Source organism: Balaenoptera acutorostrata, chromosome 12, assembly GCF_949987535.1.
Source record: "Balaenoptera acutorostrata chromosome 12, mBalAcu1.1, whole genome shotgun sequence".
Taxonomy (NCBI): domain Eukaryota; kingdom Metazoa; phylum Chordata; class Mammalia; order Artiodactyla; family Balaenopteridae; genus Balaenoptera; species Balaenoptera acutorostrata.
The window spans coordinates 32840279-32857438 of NC_080075.1; the positions used below are offsets into that span (position 1 = coordinate 32840279).

Below are 17160 nucleotides of genomic sequence, written 5' to 3' on the forward strand. Positions count from 1 at the left end.
ACCTATTATAGGTTTTTGGGTTGTGGTTACAATGATAGGTTTTGGGGTTGTGGTTACAATGAGGTTTATCTATAGCAATATATATTTATTTTAAGTTGTTGATCTCTTAATTTCAAATGCATTTTAACAACTCTCCATTTTTACTCCCTTCCCCTCACGATTACTGTTTTTGTCATCATATTTTACATCTTTTTGTTCTGTGAATCCTTTAACTGCTTATTGCAGATATAGATACTTTTACTACTTTTGTTTTTTAATCTTCCTACTAGCTCTGTATGTGGTTAATTTACTACCTTTACTGTATATTTAACTTTACCAGTGAGCTTTTTCCTTTCATAATTTTTATGCTTCTAGTTGTCTTTTCTTTTTTGCTTAGAGAAGTCCCTTTAACATTTCTTGTAAAGCTGGTTTGGTGGTGCTGAAATCTTTTAGCTTTTGCTTCTCTGTGAAACTTCTGATGTCTCCATCAAATGAAAGCCTTGCCAGGTGGCGTATTCTTGGGTGTAGGTTTTTCCCTTTCATCACTTTAAATATATTGTGCCACTCCTTTTTGGCCTGTAGAGTTTCTGCTGAAAAGTCAGCTGACATCCTTATGGGAGTTCCCTTGTATGTAACTCATTGCTTTTCCCTTGCTGCTTTTATTTTTTTTAATTTATTTATTTTATTATTTTATTTATTTATTTATTTTTGGCTGCCTTGGGTCTTTGTTGCTGCGCACAGGCTTTTCTCTTGTTGCAGTGAGTGGGGACTACTGTTCGTTGCGGTGTGTGGGCTTCTCATTGTGGTGGCTTCTCTTGTTGCAGAGCACAAGCTCTAGGCACGTGGGCTTCAGTAGTTGTGGCACGTGGGCTCAGTAGTTGTGATGCGTGGGCTTAGTTGCTCCGTGGCATGCGGGACCTTCCGAGACCAGGGCTTGAACCCGTGTCCCCTGCATTGGCGGGCAGATTCTTAAGCACTGTGCCACCAGGGAAGCCCTCCCTTGCTGCTTTTAATATTCTCTCTTTATCTTTAATTTTTCCTATTTTAATTACAATGTGTCTTGGTGTGGCCATCTTTGGATTGATCCAGTTTGGAACTGTCTGTTTCCTGGAGCTGGATGTCTGTTTCTTTTTCCAGGTTAGGGAAGTTTTCAGCTATTATGCCTTCACATATGTTTTCTGCCCCTCTCACAAGGCAACCTTTAACAATCTCATGCCTTTTTGTGTTTACGAGCCCCTGACTCTTTCTTTTCCTTGGAATACTCTTTCAGGGTTTCCCAAATCTGTGACTCCTGAATTGCAATTCTGAAGTCCCAAATGAACGGTTTTCTTATTTGCAGCCTCCTGCATTATTTCTTTGTTGACAACATGTATTTAAAAGGCTTTACAAAATTATTTCCTGTATTGCTTATGTAGCTTTAAAATGTGTGTGTATGTTTATATGTATACACACACACACACATATACATGACTGTGAAAAATTAGAAGAGGAAACAAAAACAAAGTCCGAAAGTTAGAGTTTGGTAGGTTTATCCAGCAACTGTTTGGACAGGGAGACTTATACTTCTGCCATCAGGGAAGTGAAAATCTCCTGCCATGGAGTTAGAATGTTTCGTGGAGTAAGGCTTTGTAATGGATAAACTCTCTCTCCCAGTGCTCTTCGTTCAGCTCTGACTTCATGCTCACCCTGCAACTGTCTATTACTAATTAAGAATCCCAGGCATTTAGATTTTGACTCATGGGAATGAATTAGCTAGTCAAAAGAATAAACAAGTAAAGTTGAAATAGCAACAAATCAAATAACAAAAAACATTTTTATAGATTTTTAAACCTTACATTTTCATGTTCATTATCTAATTTAATCCTCAGATCAACTCCATGAGATAGTTATTATTCTCCCATTAGAAATTACCACATATTAAATCCTTAGTGATTGCTCAAGAAAAGCTGAAATCTTGAGTGTTACATCTATTAATGCTGAGGTTGGGTTTTTTTCCATGGGAACATTGGATGCTAAAATCCACAGGGATTTTCAGCTCAAGATGGTAGACTAGGAAACATATTTACTTTCTGTTCCTCCTGAAACCATATTTAAATAAAAGTGTAGAAATACCAAAATTAATAAACCAATAAAAGCCAAGAGATTGTGGAAGTCATCAACCACAGAAAGATTTCAGCACATTTCAAGAAAGCAAACAATGAAATGGAGTAGCAATGAATAAAATAATAAAGAAAAGACTACCCTAAGTAGGGTCTGCACAAAGCCAGTCAGCTTTTGCTGAGCTCTGGTTATAGTAAAGGGCAGAGGAAAGAAGAGGGGCTGAAAACAAGGAGACAAAAGTCATTTTAGGAAAAAAAGTGCATTTAATGAGCTCCAGGGAGCACTCAGCCTGCTGCCATACTAACTCATGAATTACAATGGATTGCTGGTAAGCAAGACAAGAAAACAGGGAACAAACAAAACAAACAAAAATCAAGAGATTGTTTCTTACTGAACTCTTCTCAAATGAGATCAAGAAATTATGGTTAAATGCCACAGCTGTAAATCATTTCTGCTCCTGGCGAGGTTAGAAAGGGCTTATAATATTTACCCCTTTTTTTCAGACAGAATTTAGGTCTGAGCAAAACGTTTTGTATCCTCCAACCTCAAAGATTATTGGGGATGGAAGTTCAGATTTGCTTTGACATACCATTAAAAGAATCTCATGAGCAGAGGGTCAAACTAATTTTGTAATATATGAATTATGCCCAGTGTTAATTTAAATAGATTTTAAGCTAAAATATATAAATAAATTTTTACTGATCTATATGATTCTGGGTTCTAAAACTTCTACATGTCACATGCCTGATACATAACACACAATGTCAGCCCCAGGAGAGAGAAAACACTCCAATGAAGCAAGCCAAAGAAACAAGATTCAAACAAGGTAAAGTGATGTGTAGACCAGGATTTTTCAGTTTTTTCCTGTCATGCTGAAGCTTCCAGCTCCTGAATAATAACACATGTTTCCCTTGTCCTAGACACCCAAGAGTATGTCTCCTCTCTTGGGCATAAGAATCTCTAGAGTTACATATGTGTAGTAAAGAGTGGACCCAGCTGGCATACTCACAATGACCAAATTGTGTTGATTGTACTTTAAACCAATACATCGCTCTACGATGAAGTTGCAATAAATGATATATTTGCTTTCTAGACATGAATGAGATGCCTTACTGGATATACTCCAGGAAGGCCAGAGAAACTGGCTTCTAATCCATGTGGAATAAGTCACTGGTGAATTTCTTTCAGGATAGCCCATGATTTATCTAGAATATAATCTTTACATATCTGGATCCTTCAGACTAGACCAAAGGGAAAATCTGGGCTGCAAGCCTCAATTAGAAATGTGGGATGTTGCTTCTTTCTAGACAAAACAAATGAATATTCTTTTCATACCGCCATTTTCAAATATACCTTGGAAAAGCCTTGTCATTTAAAGTATTTTACAGTTGTCATACACTTAGATTGGTAAGAAAGGACTCATAAGACAGTATAAGTAAAGCAAATGACTGTACTAAACCCAGAAAATTGTTGAAAGAAAAGTGGTTAGCATGTTCTAATTGGGATTCTAAATATAACTCATATTTCCTGTTGGCTTAGAGTATTTGTTGCAAAGAATGAAGTGCAGTGATAATGATTATCCTACTTGGTCATACTGGGCCAGCTTCATTCTCTTCACAGATTCATATATGACTCAAGCATCTGCCTATTAATTTACCCCAGTTGCCAATATTTTAAATTGCCATGAGCCAAATATCTCTTCTGTACAGTTGATACATTTATTTAAGTGGCTGCCTTTTAATTTCCATCTTTCTTTTCTTGCTGCTACTCATCTTTATATGTAGTCATTAGAAAACAAAATGTGGCCACACTTTTTGGTGGAAAGATTTCATGTTAAAAGTGAACATTTTGAAAGTTTTTTTGATTGGTGAAAGAAATGAGTTTGGAATAATGCCACCAGAGACTGAGTGGGAATTGCCCCTTTCAGAGGTGCCGTTCTTAGGAGCTAAAAATTAGGTGTTTAAAAGTTTATCTTGAGGGAATAACATGTAATTATAGTTTGAAATAAAGGTATAATAACCTTATGAAGAAGAGCATTATAACTGATACCGTTGTGAAGGGGGTGAAATTGTTAAATGAATGACTTTGATAAAGCTTTCATGCACAAAATGTATTCACTAGGTTTCTACATAGTGATCTGCTTTTACTTTGTAATTTGTCCTTAAAAGACTTTTTAAAAAAAATAAAGTCCATCCTTACACTTAGGTTTATATAGGTCAATCTTCTTTTTTAATTTTTAATTTTTTTTTGTAATTTCCATGTTATTGCCTACTGGTAATTGTATGTTATGCATTCAGACATCTCTACTATGTAAGCATTAAATAATTGCTCTTTTCATCAAAAAAAAAAAAAAAAAAAAGGTGGGATGGTGCTATGCTGACAACTGGTGGTCCCTGACCTGTATCTTCTGAGACTAGAACCCAGTGTGGTGGATGACCAGTTCATGAGTTGAACAAAAGAAGACCTCCTACAGGGCAGTGTATGTGTTCATTACAGGTATGGCACTTAGGGCTAAGTATCATAAGGACTACAAGAAAAAAAAAAAGAAGTAACAGATGAAGCATATGTGATAAGGAGGCACCACAGTCCAGAGCACGAGCTCTGGAGTCACACAGGCTTGGTTCAAATCCCGGCTAAGCCACTACCAACTGTATACGCTGAAGAACAGTCGAAGGTTTAAATGTTTTACCAAATTTCGAAAAAGAAGTGAAGAAAGAACCTATCTGCCAGGAAGGGACATTGTGGGGTGCAGCATCCAGTCGGGTCAAGGCTCTGTATCCCCTGCTCAGAAACCTTCGCCGCCTGGCTCATGGTGATGCTGGCAGCTGAGCAGCCCTGGAGAAGGTGCTCCTGTCTCCAGGCCTCGCGAAGCTGGGGGGGGTCCCCAGAGGAGGCGGACCACACCCTGGCAAGATCTGGGCGGCTCCTGCCCTCAGCTCTGAGCAGGCTCTGGCCTCTGGGCCCCGTTGGGGGGAAGGGCTGGCCGATACATACCCAGGCGCTGAGGGGGCCTGCAGAGCCGGTGCCCAGGCAGGGTGAGCTCTGCAGGAGAAGGCTTCCACAGTCCCCAACAGTCTCCGCATGGTGGCCCATCCGGTGCCAAACACCTGCCACCCACAGTGAGAAGTCCCAGCCGCTAGAAAGTCCAGAAGGGGTCGGGCTCTGGGGCCCTGCCCTTTGCCTTTGGGCTGGGTTTCTCCACAGGCTGGGCTTGCGTGTGCCCCCTACCACACCCCCCGCCCTGCCCGCCCTTTCTCTGTGACAGGTAAAATGGACATGTCACAAGCGCCAGGCTGAGCCATCCAGCGTCCAGTACGTGCTAGAACTCAAGAGAAGTTAGAAGCTAGGGAGAAACTCTCCCAGTTTCACACTCTATTCTCGGATTGCTTGGCACACAACCGCTTCTACGTAGGCAGTTTACTCTGTAAATTTCGTACCTGGCTCCACCGCCGCTGGCCCCGCTGCGGGCCCTGGTGGGCTGTCACCCGCTGGTTTTGCCCTCCCAGGAGGCTGCCATATCTGACCGGGACCGCCCCGCTGCTCCAGCGCCTGCCTTCTGCCCTGGTCGCAGGCTGTCCCCCCAGGACCGAGTGCCTTTATCGTCTGGCTTTTACATCACGCCAAAAAGGCAGTATCCCATCCAGCAGGCCAGGTACTCCCATCTGGGGATGCTTCCCTTGGTGAACTGGAGGGACTCGCCCAAGAAGCCCGTGCTGTCTGCTCGTGATTCCATCAGGTTCGGCCACTCAGCCATCAAGATTCCTCCACTGGGGCACAAATTTACCCTCCTTCATTCACCACCTGAGCAGGTAGTCAAGGTTAGGAAGCCATCCAGATGGTTAGGTACCATCCAGTCACCTCCCACTTCCTTGCCCAAAGGAGAGTGAGGTGAAGGTCCAAGAAGAGTCCCGAAGAGGCATGGCAAAGATGGAGGATCACACAGAGACCGAAGGAGAGGACGATCGGAAGAGGGGCCACTGTAGCAATGGGGATATACCATTGACATCTAGGCCCCAGGAGACCAGTGGAGTCCTCACTTCCCTCAAGTGCGATCCTGAGCCTCTGGACCTCCTTCCCGAGCACCCAGAAGACAACTTGAGTGAGAACGCCCGGATGTCTCCAGTGAGCTCCTCCTCAGAAAGCCATGTCATCTGCTCAGATAGAGATCCTGGAGATGTCCTGCCTCCTTGGAAGCCTGAATCCCATGCCATGGTGTTCTCTGCCCCAACCACATGCTGCTCCCTGCTGCTGGAGAGGCCAACAAAAGAAGTGCTGGGTGAAGACCACCGGCCCAACTCACCAGGCTCACTGATGTCTGGGAAGGAGCTGCAGCGTGAAAAATCTTCAGACATCCCATCAAGAAAGTCCCCTTCTCTGGTGTCTACCAGCAGTAGGCCCTGCAAGCGGAAGTTTCCCCTGCCGCTTTTTCTGCTGCTGCTGGGGCTGAGGTCCCCCCCGCCAGGGCTGAGGTCGCCCCTGCCACTGACAAGGGATCGAGGTGAGTGGCCCCCTCCTCCTTAGCTTCAGTGCTTAACTCTTGCCGAAAACCCAGGCACCTTGGAGAAGAACACTGAGTGTCAGTGGAACAAGATCCTGAATAATATAAGGAAGGTCCAGCCACCGTCCCATGAAAAGGAACCCCCAACACCCATTTCTGTAGATTCTACTCCTCCTTTACTACTTACCTACTCCTCTCCCAGTCCCTACCATCAATCCCCCTGGGTTTTTTTTTTTTTTTTTGGCTGTGTTGGGTCTTCGTTTCTGTGCGAGGGCTTTCTCTAGTTGTGGCAAGCGGGGGCCACTCTTCATCGCGGTGTGCGGGCCTCTCACTATCGCGGCCTCTCTTGTTGCAGAGCACAGGCTCCAGACGTGCAGGCTCAGCAGTTGTGGCTCACGGGCCTAGTTGCTCCGCGGCATGTGGGATCTTCCCAGACCAGGGCTCGAACCCGTGTCCCCTGCATTGGCAGGCAGACTCTCAACCACTGCGCCACCAGGGAAGCCCAATCCCCCTGTTCTAACTGGGCAGCCCATGACTTCTATGGCAATCCCTTCCACCATGGTCACGGCATCTGGAAGTTTGACCTTCCAGCCTACTGTAGATCCTGATGTCACTGACATGGACACTACTGCCCCTTCCCAAGCTGTCATTTTTAGGTCTCCCCCAGGTTTCAGGGTGGAGCAGAGGCACCCTGCAGGGGTACCAGTGTCCATCACCCCACCTGTGCCGATGGTTCCCTGCGCCACCTCAATTTTTAACCATCCCTTTGGCCCCCAAACCAACCCTCAGCCCATATTTGGGACCTCTTACGGGCAGCAGAGAGCCTCTCCCCCTGGTGCTCCTGTTTTCCCCAGCCCCCCATTTACGGCTTCGGCTCCTGTTTTCCCCAGCCCCCCATTTATGGCTTCAGCCGTTATCGGTGCTTCAGCAGGCAACACCTCTGACGCCGAAGCTATGGACACCACACCTCCTTCTTAGGCTGTCATTTTCCAGTCTGCCCCTGTCTCCAGGGAGAACCAATACCCATTTCACACGGCTGTTCCTATTGCGGAGAACACACCACCCAGTGGTAGCAATGCCTCAGCCCATGCCTTGACTCATTTACCTGCAACATCGGCCAACAGACCAACACTTCAAGCTTCTCTTGGACCCAGGTCTCCCATCTCAGGCCACATTTGGGGCCAACGATGGGCAGAGGCCTAACGATTATTTTCTATTGGGAAACCCAGTAGCCCCAGCACAAGATAAAGTCCTAGTCGCCCCTGCAGCCTAGCCACCGCGAGTCAGCATCATGCAGTCAGCTTTGCCAGCTTCCCTATTTGCCACCACCAGCAACACACAGCCGGCCTTTGGCGACAACCCAGGCATTCTCCCCAGGGCTGTGTCCGTTGCTACTGGCTTTGGAGTTGCCACCAGGATGCCCAGTACTGGGGACAGTAGCTCGCTCTTTGCCGACACCACACCGGGCCCACTGTTCATGGGACCTGCAGCCCCTACGGCCGGTGGGAGCCTTGGAGTCAGTGTGTCAGCCCCAGGCCTCACTCACTCACAGGAATCCAGACCACTTAACTTTGGGGCAGGACTAAGTGGGGCACCCAGCAGCGCTTCTGTTCCTACTTTGGGCCAGACAACCTGCCATCTACCCGACCACGGCAAGGCTGCTGCAGTAGGAGGGGCAGGCACCAGCTCAGCATTTGGGAACATACCTGATTCCACCTTAAATCCAAATACCTGGGACCTACCTGGGCTGAATACTGGTGGTATGGTGATGGCAGGGGATAACACCATCCCCACGACTGGAGGCCACTTTCCATCACTGCACCCAGGGCCCATCTGGATGTAGAAAATCTACATTTAAAAGCTCCATCACCAAGGAGAAGAAATCTGTGTCAAGGGACGTGTCAGTTTCCACCTTCCATCAGAGTACACCACATCTGTTGGAGTTGCAAGTGTGGGTACCACCCGTGGGTTTCAACACACTTCTAGTTCTACCTTATTACCAAACACAAGGGGCCCACCTGCCCACAATCCAGGTGGTGGTCATATAGGAGGGAACAACATCATGCCCATGATTGGAGGACCTGGTATTCCCGCTTACAACTGGGACCCACCTGGCCAACACACAGGTGGTGCGGATGGAGGGCACAACATCTCACCGGTGCTGGGAGGCCCTGTGTCAATAACTGCCATCAGACTTGGAACCCATCTGTGCAGAGAATGGGGTGGGCGATGGGGGACAGCACCACACCTGCTGTGACTGGATACACTTCTGGTGCCGCATTCATACAAAGCACCCAAGGCCTCCCGGTCAACACCCAGGTGGTGGCATGGGGGACAGCAGCATCCATACTTAGAGAGGAAGCGCCACTCTCAGGAAGAACACTGGGGTCCCCGAGTCAGGGCACCTCTCTGACTTAGACGAGCCAGCATTGTGTTTGCAGGCCTTGGTCAGGGCAGCTGTGCCTGTGCTCATAGGAGTCTGGCAGCCGCATAACCTGCCCAGGGCTTCGTAGGAGCCACCAGCGAATTCCTTTCTTCTCTGAAGAAACTCAACAAATGAAGAGCAGATCTTATTCTGCAAACTGTGTGTCACCATGAATGGACTTTGCCTCACTGGAAAGCGGCTCAGCCCCTTTAAGTGAAACTTAACCTCCTCTCTTCCTACAGCAAGCCGGAGGACCACACCTCAGGGGTGTGCAAGAGTGTGTGTGTGTGTGTGTGTGTGTGTGTGTGTGTGTGTGTGCTGGAGGGTGAGGAGCATATGAGCCCACTTCAGAACTACACCAGACTTGAGAAGTTCCAGTTAGGAGAATGGAAGAGAGCTGGCTGTATCATCCCCTGTGCCATCCCTGGCTTGACTGTTAACTTGGCCACCCAAGCTCCTGGCCAGTTTTCCCTAGACTTGGAACTGGCAGGATGCCCACTGCAGTTTTCAGATGCTTCCTCTCCCCCTATGCATTTGCCCCAATGGGCCCTTCTCTTTCCCAGCTTTATGTACATATATATATGTCAATAAAATCTTGTTCGTGTTAATCTGCTTCTGTTTATGTGTCTTTACTCACTGACTCAGCTGTAGAGGAAGAACTGACATATGTGAGTGGTGATGTGGGAGCAAGACTTAAGACACCAAAATTTTGTGTCCCAGTGACTGGAATGTGGAATTAGGCACACATTATGGCTGCATGTGCTGACTCCTGAAATCTGTTTTGAGTGTAAGGAGTGACAATCAGGAGGAACTAAGGTCCAGAGGAGGGAGAGATGGGGTGGCTCACCCTGGCTTCTCTATATGTGTCTCTGTCCCCTCACCACTCCGACCACACTGGAGGCTAGATAATCCCTGATGTGTGATAAGGAACCACACTTTATGATTTTAGTTTTTGAAAATGTTTAAATGTCTTTCGGGGCATCTTTTTATTCAGTTGAGACTTAGGCCAGTCATCTTCATACATTCCCACTCCACCCAGAGAGGATGGATTTGGCATCCAGGTTCATGTGTCTGGAGCAACAAAGGAAGAGTTCATACCTGCTCTGTAATTATTGAAAATTTAAGTTTACCTCAAATTTACCATGCTGCTTAAAATAGCAGAAAAGATCCTCTTTAATAACTGGCTTGGCTCTGAGCTAAACCGCTGAAATATCAAATCACAAGAGTTATAATTGTGCCCAGTTCTGGCTGACCCTAGAGTTCTGCTGGGCCTCCACTAGGTTTAATAATGGCAAAATTCCTGAGTCTGTGCAGCCTATCTTCCAGTTGGAGGGGAGAACAGAAACCCATGTAAATTATCTGGTAGGTTAGCCAGTAATAAATGCTATGGAGATTAAGCAGTATATGGTGAGTTGAGATTGTGGGCAGAGAGAAGCAAGGCTTTCAGCTTAAACGGTAGACAGGATAAGTCTTACTGGGAAGGTGGAATTTGAACAGTCTAGAGCGAGGCAGATGAGTCAGACATCTGAGGGAAAAGCATTCCAGATCATGGGAATAACCTCTGCAAGGCCCAGAGGAAAGACGCCAGTGTCCTCAGGGAAGAGTTAGTAAATACTGTGGCTGGAATAGAGTCAGCAAGTGGGAGGGAGGGAAGGAGGAAAGGAGGACAGAGAAGATGTGTGTTGAATTCCCTGCATCACCATTTATTGATTGTGTGATCACAGTTAATTCAACCTTCAAGTGTTTCAGTGAACTCAGTGTTTTTTCTATGGCCTATTTACCTCTCAAGAGTTTTGGAAGGATAAAATAATGTAGGGACGTATCCCTTCCTACCTTCCGATGGCCTACACTGTCAGTTATTCCTTCTTTCTCTTTTATTTGTAGCCTCTCTGTCTCTACTAGACTCTTCCTGTGAACATTTAAACATTTTCTAGACTGTCCAGTCTTTAAAGTTTCCAGGGACCTCTCACCCCTCCAGTTCCTGTTCATTCCTATTCCTTTCCTTGGCAGCTGGCCTCCTTGGGAGAGTATCTAATACTTCCTGTCACTGCGATTCATACCTCATCCATTTGACTTTCTCCCTCATTTCTCTTTATGGATACTGCTTTCATTAAGGTCATCAGAGACCTCCATGGTCCTAAATTCTGTGGACACTCTTCAGCCTTCCTTTTGACCTTGCATCAGCCTTCAACACACCTGCCTTACTGGGTGTGTCAGTCCCCTGTGTCTACTGTAACAGATTACCACAAACTCGTGGCTTAAAACAACATAAATTTATTCTCTTGCAGTTCTGGAGGCCAGAAGTCAAAAACCAAGGTGTTGGGAGGGCTGGACTCTCTCTCTGGAGGCTGTCGGGGAGAATCTGTTCTTGGCCTCTTCAACTTCTGGTGCCTATAGGCATTCCTTGGCTTGTGACCACATCATTCCAATCTCTGCCTCCCTGGTCACACTGCCACCTTCTCTCTGTCTCAAATCTCCCTCTGCTTTTCTCTTATAAGGACACATCATTGGATTTAGGGCCCACTGGGATAGTCCAGAATGATCTACTTATCTCAAGGTCCTTAATTTAGTTGCATCCGCAAAGACCCCTATTCTAAACAGTGTAGCCTTCACAGGTTCTAGGGATTAGGGTCTGAACATATCTTTTTGGGAGCTACCATTCAACTCACTACTCTGGGGTTCTGTCCTCCCTTGATTTCTGTGATGGCACACTCTTCTGGTTTCCTTCTCTGTCTCCTTTTCTATATTATCTCCTCCTGTAACTGACTTTTTAAAATGTTCACACTTGTCAGGCCTGGGTCTTGGACCCTCTTCTCATCTCACTTTGCCCTTTTTCTCTAGGCAATATCTTCTAGTCCCATGACTTCTGTTACCATTTATAAACAGCTAGTCCAAATTTCTATATTTAGCCATACCTCACCTACTGATGCATATAAACAACCTACTTATGTCACCATTTGAGTGTTTCAGAGGCATTACACATTTAATGTGTCCAAAATAGAACGCATCACCCTTTATACCTCGACTCCCCATCACCACCCAAGAAAAATTTGCCCTTCCCACGGAGTTCCTTAGCTCAGTGAGTAACATTACCACCCACCCAGTTGCTTGTGCCAAAGTTATCCTTGATATTTCCTCACCCTGTCTCCCCACATCCAGTTCCTCACCAGAACAACCTAAAGTAGTTTTGGAATCTACCTACTCTCTTCTTACTGCCATAATCTTAGTCCAAGTAGCTACCTCTTTTTTTTTTTTTTTTTTTTTCCTTCATCTGGATTAGTGCATTAGCTGCCTTACTGGTCTCCCATTATCCACTCTCAGTCTCTCCAATCCATTGTCCATGTGGCAGCCTGAGTGATCTCAAAATATGAATTGAGTCATGTCACTATGCTACTGAGAACACTTTTTAATGTCTTTCATTGATTTTAGGATGATATCTAAAATCCTTCATGTGGCCTCTGATGTCCTGCATGATCTGGCCCCATCTGCCTCTGCAACCTCATTTCCCTTCCTTGGCAATTCTCCCTCTGGTTCTCCTTTGACCTTCCAACTATATACATACCCACCTTCTTGTAGTTCCTGAAAGTTCCCTCCTGCCTCTGAGTCTTTGCACATGCTTTACCCTCTCCTCCCTATTGCTAGCTAACTTAAGTTCTTCAGGTATCAGTCTAAATGTTGCTTGTTCAGGGAAACCTTTCCTAACCGTCCCCCACTCCTGGACTAGATTGGGTCTTCCTGTTGTCTTCTCATACTCCCTTTTACTTCTCCTTTTAATTTAATAGTAATTATTCTTAATTATTTGCTTGTCTCTCTCCTGAGAGAATGTAAATACCACCAGGGAAAGGACTGTGTACCCTGTCAAAGCAGCAGTCAAGCACAGTGCCGGGGTAGATAGGCACACAGATATTAGTGAGTGAGTGCATCTAATTACCTGAGTTGCTAAGATGTAACTGGGAAAAGACAGAACCTGAATCTAGTGGCAGCATGTTTGAAGTAAAATAAAATGTAAAATTGTTGTCCATAATGTTTAATTTTTATTAACCAGTATTAACCAGACTGAATGAAGTTAACAAAACTGTAGGAAACAGAATAGTAGAGACTAGTTTTTATATCAGCTACTCAATTGACTTTTTCCCAGTAATTGAGTCAAAAGTTCCAAGTGTTCTTGACAGTCAGACTGTTATCCTGGGCACGATCTAGGTTTATAGCTTCTGAAAAAATCTCATTTAGGTTAAAAAAAATAGTCAGTTTTTGGTGTGAACATGTTGTATCTGAAAGTTGTGGTTTTTCAAAGTGTTGAACTGATGAAGTATGTATTCTAGAAATATCCTAGATACATTAAAAGCCCTGACGTTCTTTGTGGCTGAGACCCAAGGCCTCTGTTTCAAGCCAAATATCTTAAACACAAACCCTTGACCATGGTAAAGTGCTAAATCAAATGCTTGGCAGGAGCTTAGCACTCCTGTTTTGACTATGAACAGGACTACATGCTTTCCCATCTTCAGCCAAATGACAATCGTTATTTTCCATTTTCAGCATGTTTGCCGTGTCTGTAAGAGGGAAAGTGAGATAGAGGGGGAAGAAGTTTCAAATAGTTCTTAGATTTCATAATGCAGTTTAGACACAGACCAGACACCAACTACTTTATGTACTGCTGAGGTCTAATTCTTGAAGAACTTCTCAAGTAATGACCTACTTCAGACTGCACATTTGACTTCTTGATAGATAAGTGGAAAGATGTGGCAACTGGTGGTCTATGTGGCAGAGATAGTTGTCAGTGTTTACTGAATACCTGTGTTAGTTATTTATTATTATATAACAACTTACCCCAAAGATTAGCAGGTTAAAACAACAAACATTTATTATCTCACAGTTCCTGTGGGTCAGGAATCTGGGAACAGCTTAGCTGGGTGCCTCTATCTCCGAGTCTCTCATGAAGTTACAGTCAGGCTGTCAACTGGAATGGCTGTCTCACCTGAGGGCTTGACTGGGGGAAGATGAACTTCTAAAGTCAATCACATGGTTGTTAATAAGATTGAATTCCTTTTCACATGCGCCTCTCCGTAGTGTAGCTGACAACGTAGCAGCTATTCTGATTTGTGATCTGCTTATGTAACCAAGCATTTCCCCCCATCTCTGGAAGCTTTGGGGGTATTTTCTTTGTCTCCACTACACTAGAATTTCACAATGATATGCCTTGGTGTGGGAGGATCAAGTGAAATAATGAACGTAAAAAATCAAAATAAGATGATTAGAGAAACACTGTGCTGTTGGAGGGCACGCATGATGGATGGTGAGCCGGAGAGGGGCTGGAAACAGAAAGAGAATGTTAACATGCAACTTCGGAAGCAGGAAAGTCTGGGAAGTTACAGGCAATGGTGGTATCTTACCTGGTGTCTTCCTCAAGTTGGAAGGCATTCCCCAAGTGTCTTACCTAGGAGTTACCATTCTCCAGCAAAATCTCCCCATTCCCACCCCACTTCTAAAGTCGAGGGGCACATTAAGCACCAATTCACTGTCACCCAGAAGGCCCACAAACCAGTGTTGTTATTGAACTAACCCAGCAACCCAGTTTGCTTAACCCCTGAACCAGTACCTTCTTTGGTCTTACTTTAGCACTGTCTGGGTGGTTTTTTAAAAGTGAGGTTGGACAGATTATGTGCCTTAAGTTACAGCATAGATATGAAAGTGCTTTATAAATTGTTAAACACTGCACAAATTAAGTTGTTGGATTGCTGCTATTTAGAGAAACCAAACTTCCCAATTGTGTGGAAAACACAGGTGGAATGGTATAAAATACGAATCAATACTGTATAACCTACTGTGGAGAGAACCACTTTCCTAGTATTGACAGTCTCATATCTCAGTGTTTTCAACTTCTCTAAAGTGTTTGTGTTAAATTGGATAATCCCCATGTTGCGTTTGTGGTAATTTTCCATTCCCTTTCTCATGAAGGTGTATCCTGCAGTTTGTTCTCTGTGCTCTGCCTTGGTCTTGAATTCGCAGGGTTATTCTGTTCTTTCTTCCTCTGTCTTCCCTTTTTCCTTATGGTCATGTGCACTCAGGATTTATTTTTTGGGCAAAGGCAGATGTTTCAGAAAACTGAACTCTGATTCTCTGTGGGTGATTTCCATAATGTGGGGAGAAATCAGTGTTGGTGGTAAACAACTGCCAAATGAATCTTTGGAAATACTATATATACTGAATGTAATCTGCTACCCAGCAAGTTTCAAGACCTTTAAGAGTCTCTGATTTGGGACTTCCCTGGTGGCGCAGTGGTTAAGAATCCACCTGCCAATGCAGGGTACACAGGTTTGATCCCTGGTCTGGGAAGATCCCACATGCTGCAGAGCAACTAAGCCCGTGCGCCACAACTGCTGAGCCCGTGCGCCATAACTACTGAAGCCCACGCGCCCTAGAGCCCACACGCTGTAACTACTGAGCCCACGCGCCACAACTACTGAAGCCCATGCTCTCTAGGGCCCGCGTGCCGCAACTACTGAGCCTGCATGCTGCAACTACTGAAGATGGTGCGCCTAGAGCCCGTGTTCTGCAACAAGAGAAGCCACCGCAATGAGAAGCCCACGCACCGCAAAGAAGAGTAACCCCCCACTGCGGCAACTAGAGAAAGCCCATGCACGGCAACGAAGACCCAATGCAGCCAAAAAAAAAAAGGTCTCTGACTAGGAATACCTACTTATGCAGTTGCCCTGGCATTTAGAGCAGACTTGATTCTATCATTGTAATGCTGCAAATGGAAGTGGTGAAAGTCAAGAGCTGGTTTCCTCCCTTTTACAGCCTTATGGAATTATTATTCTGGAGCAATATTTGGAATAATCATTGATTTCTTTTGTCTCTATCTGAAATATGTTAAACTGATATATTTCATACTAGGTGCCCTATTTAAACCAACAGTGAATTAAATGGGTTCTGTCTTAAATTCTTTTTGAGCTATCACTGAGCTGTGTTTCCATCTATTCTTATTACTCTTCACAATTCTACTTTGTCTTTTAAGAAGATGAGATTTTCTAATGTTCATAACAGGTTAGAAAATTGCAAAAATTTTAAAGGGGAGTAAGCAATAATTTTTTTAGTGTACCCAGAAGCAGAGAAGGACTTTTTCATGAGTGTTGCCAAGATAGAAATGAGTGAGGAAATAATTTGTTAAAACTTAAAAATGCCCCAGGGATGGTTGGGAGGGGATTGAGTTGAGACTGGAAGGAGACAGGCTAGAAAGAGAAAGTTGCCTAAACACGATGATCCGCCTAAACACGATGATCCACAGTAGATATGGAGTTCCTAATACTGAGGTAGGTTACAAAATATAGAAACCTACATCTTGTGTTTCAGGAGTTTATAATTGGAAAGAGAAAAATTAAACATATGAAACAGAACAATTAAGTAGTAGTAACACCATGCTCATTACATACAAGAGCTTAGGGGAGGTGGTATAGAGTGAGTAAAGACTTGCAGTGGTTTTTAAAGAATCGTTAAGATTTAAATAAAGTACAGAAAAAAGACATATTTCAGATGATAGCGAACACATCAAAATGGATTTGGAAACCAAAGTAACCAATTTTTAAAAATACGTACGTATTTGAAAAGCCATAGACAGACACTCACACAAACTGCAGACAAAAATTAAAGCCAGTAAAAACTGCCACCAAAAAATTAAGCGAAAAATAATTTTTATTTATAAATTAGTTTATGAAAAATAAAAATGATGACAAATGTAATAAAAATTCTTACAAAAGGTAAGGAAATGATATATATACCCTGAGAGAAAAATGGGTGAAGTACTTTAGCAGAAAAATTACAATATAAGAAATATAAATGGCTAGTAAGCTTATCTCAAAATACTTAGCCTCAGTAAAAATCAAAGAAATGTAAATGTAAACAATAACTTGCAAGTTTTCTTATATGAAATTGGCAATGGTTTAAAAAATAATAATACTCATGAGTGCAGAGAAGGCATTTACATAATACCAGTGGGAATTTAAATTCTTATGGCGGCATGGCAATAGATCAAGAACCTTAAAAAAAACAAACGTTCTTTCCTATACAGCAGTTCTATTTCTAGGAGTTATCCTAAGGAAATCATTAGAAAAAATGAACACCAGAAGTTCATCCAACCTTTATAATACAGAAATACAGGAAA

At 44.0% G+C, this 17160-nt stretch overlaps 1 protein-coding gene across 2 annotated transcripts in view; it reads left to right on the forward strand.

Moving 5' to 3' along the window:
• The window catches only part of PAIP2B (poly(A) binding protein interacting protein 2B), a 48377-nt gene that overhangs the window by 20478 nt on the left and 10739 nt on the right, over positions 1-17160 (forward strand). The gene's annotated exons all lie outside the window — the stretch shown is intronic.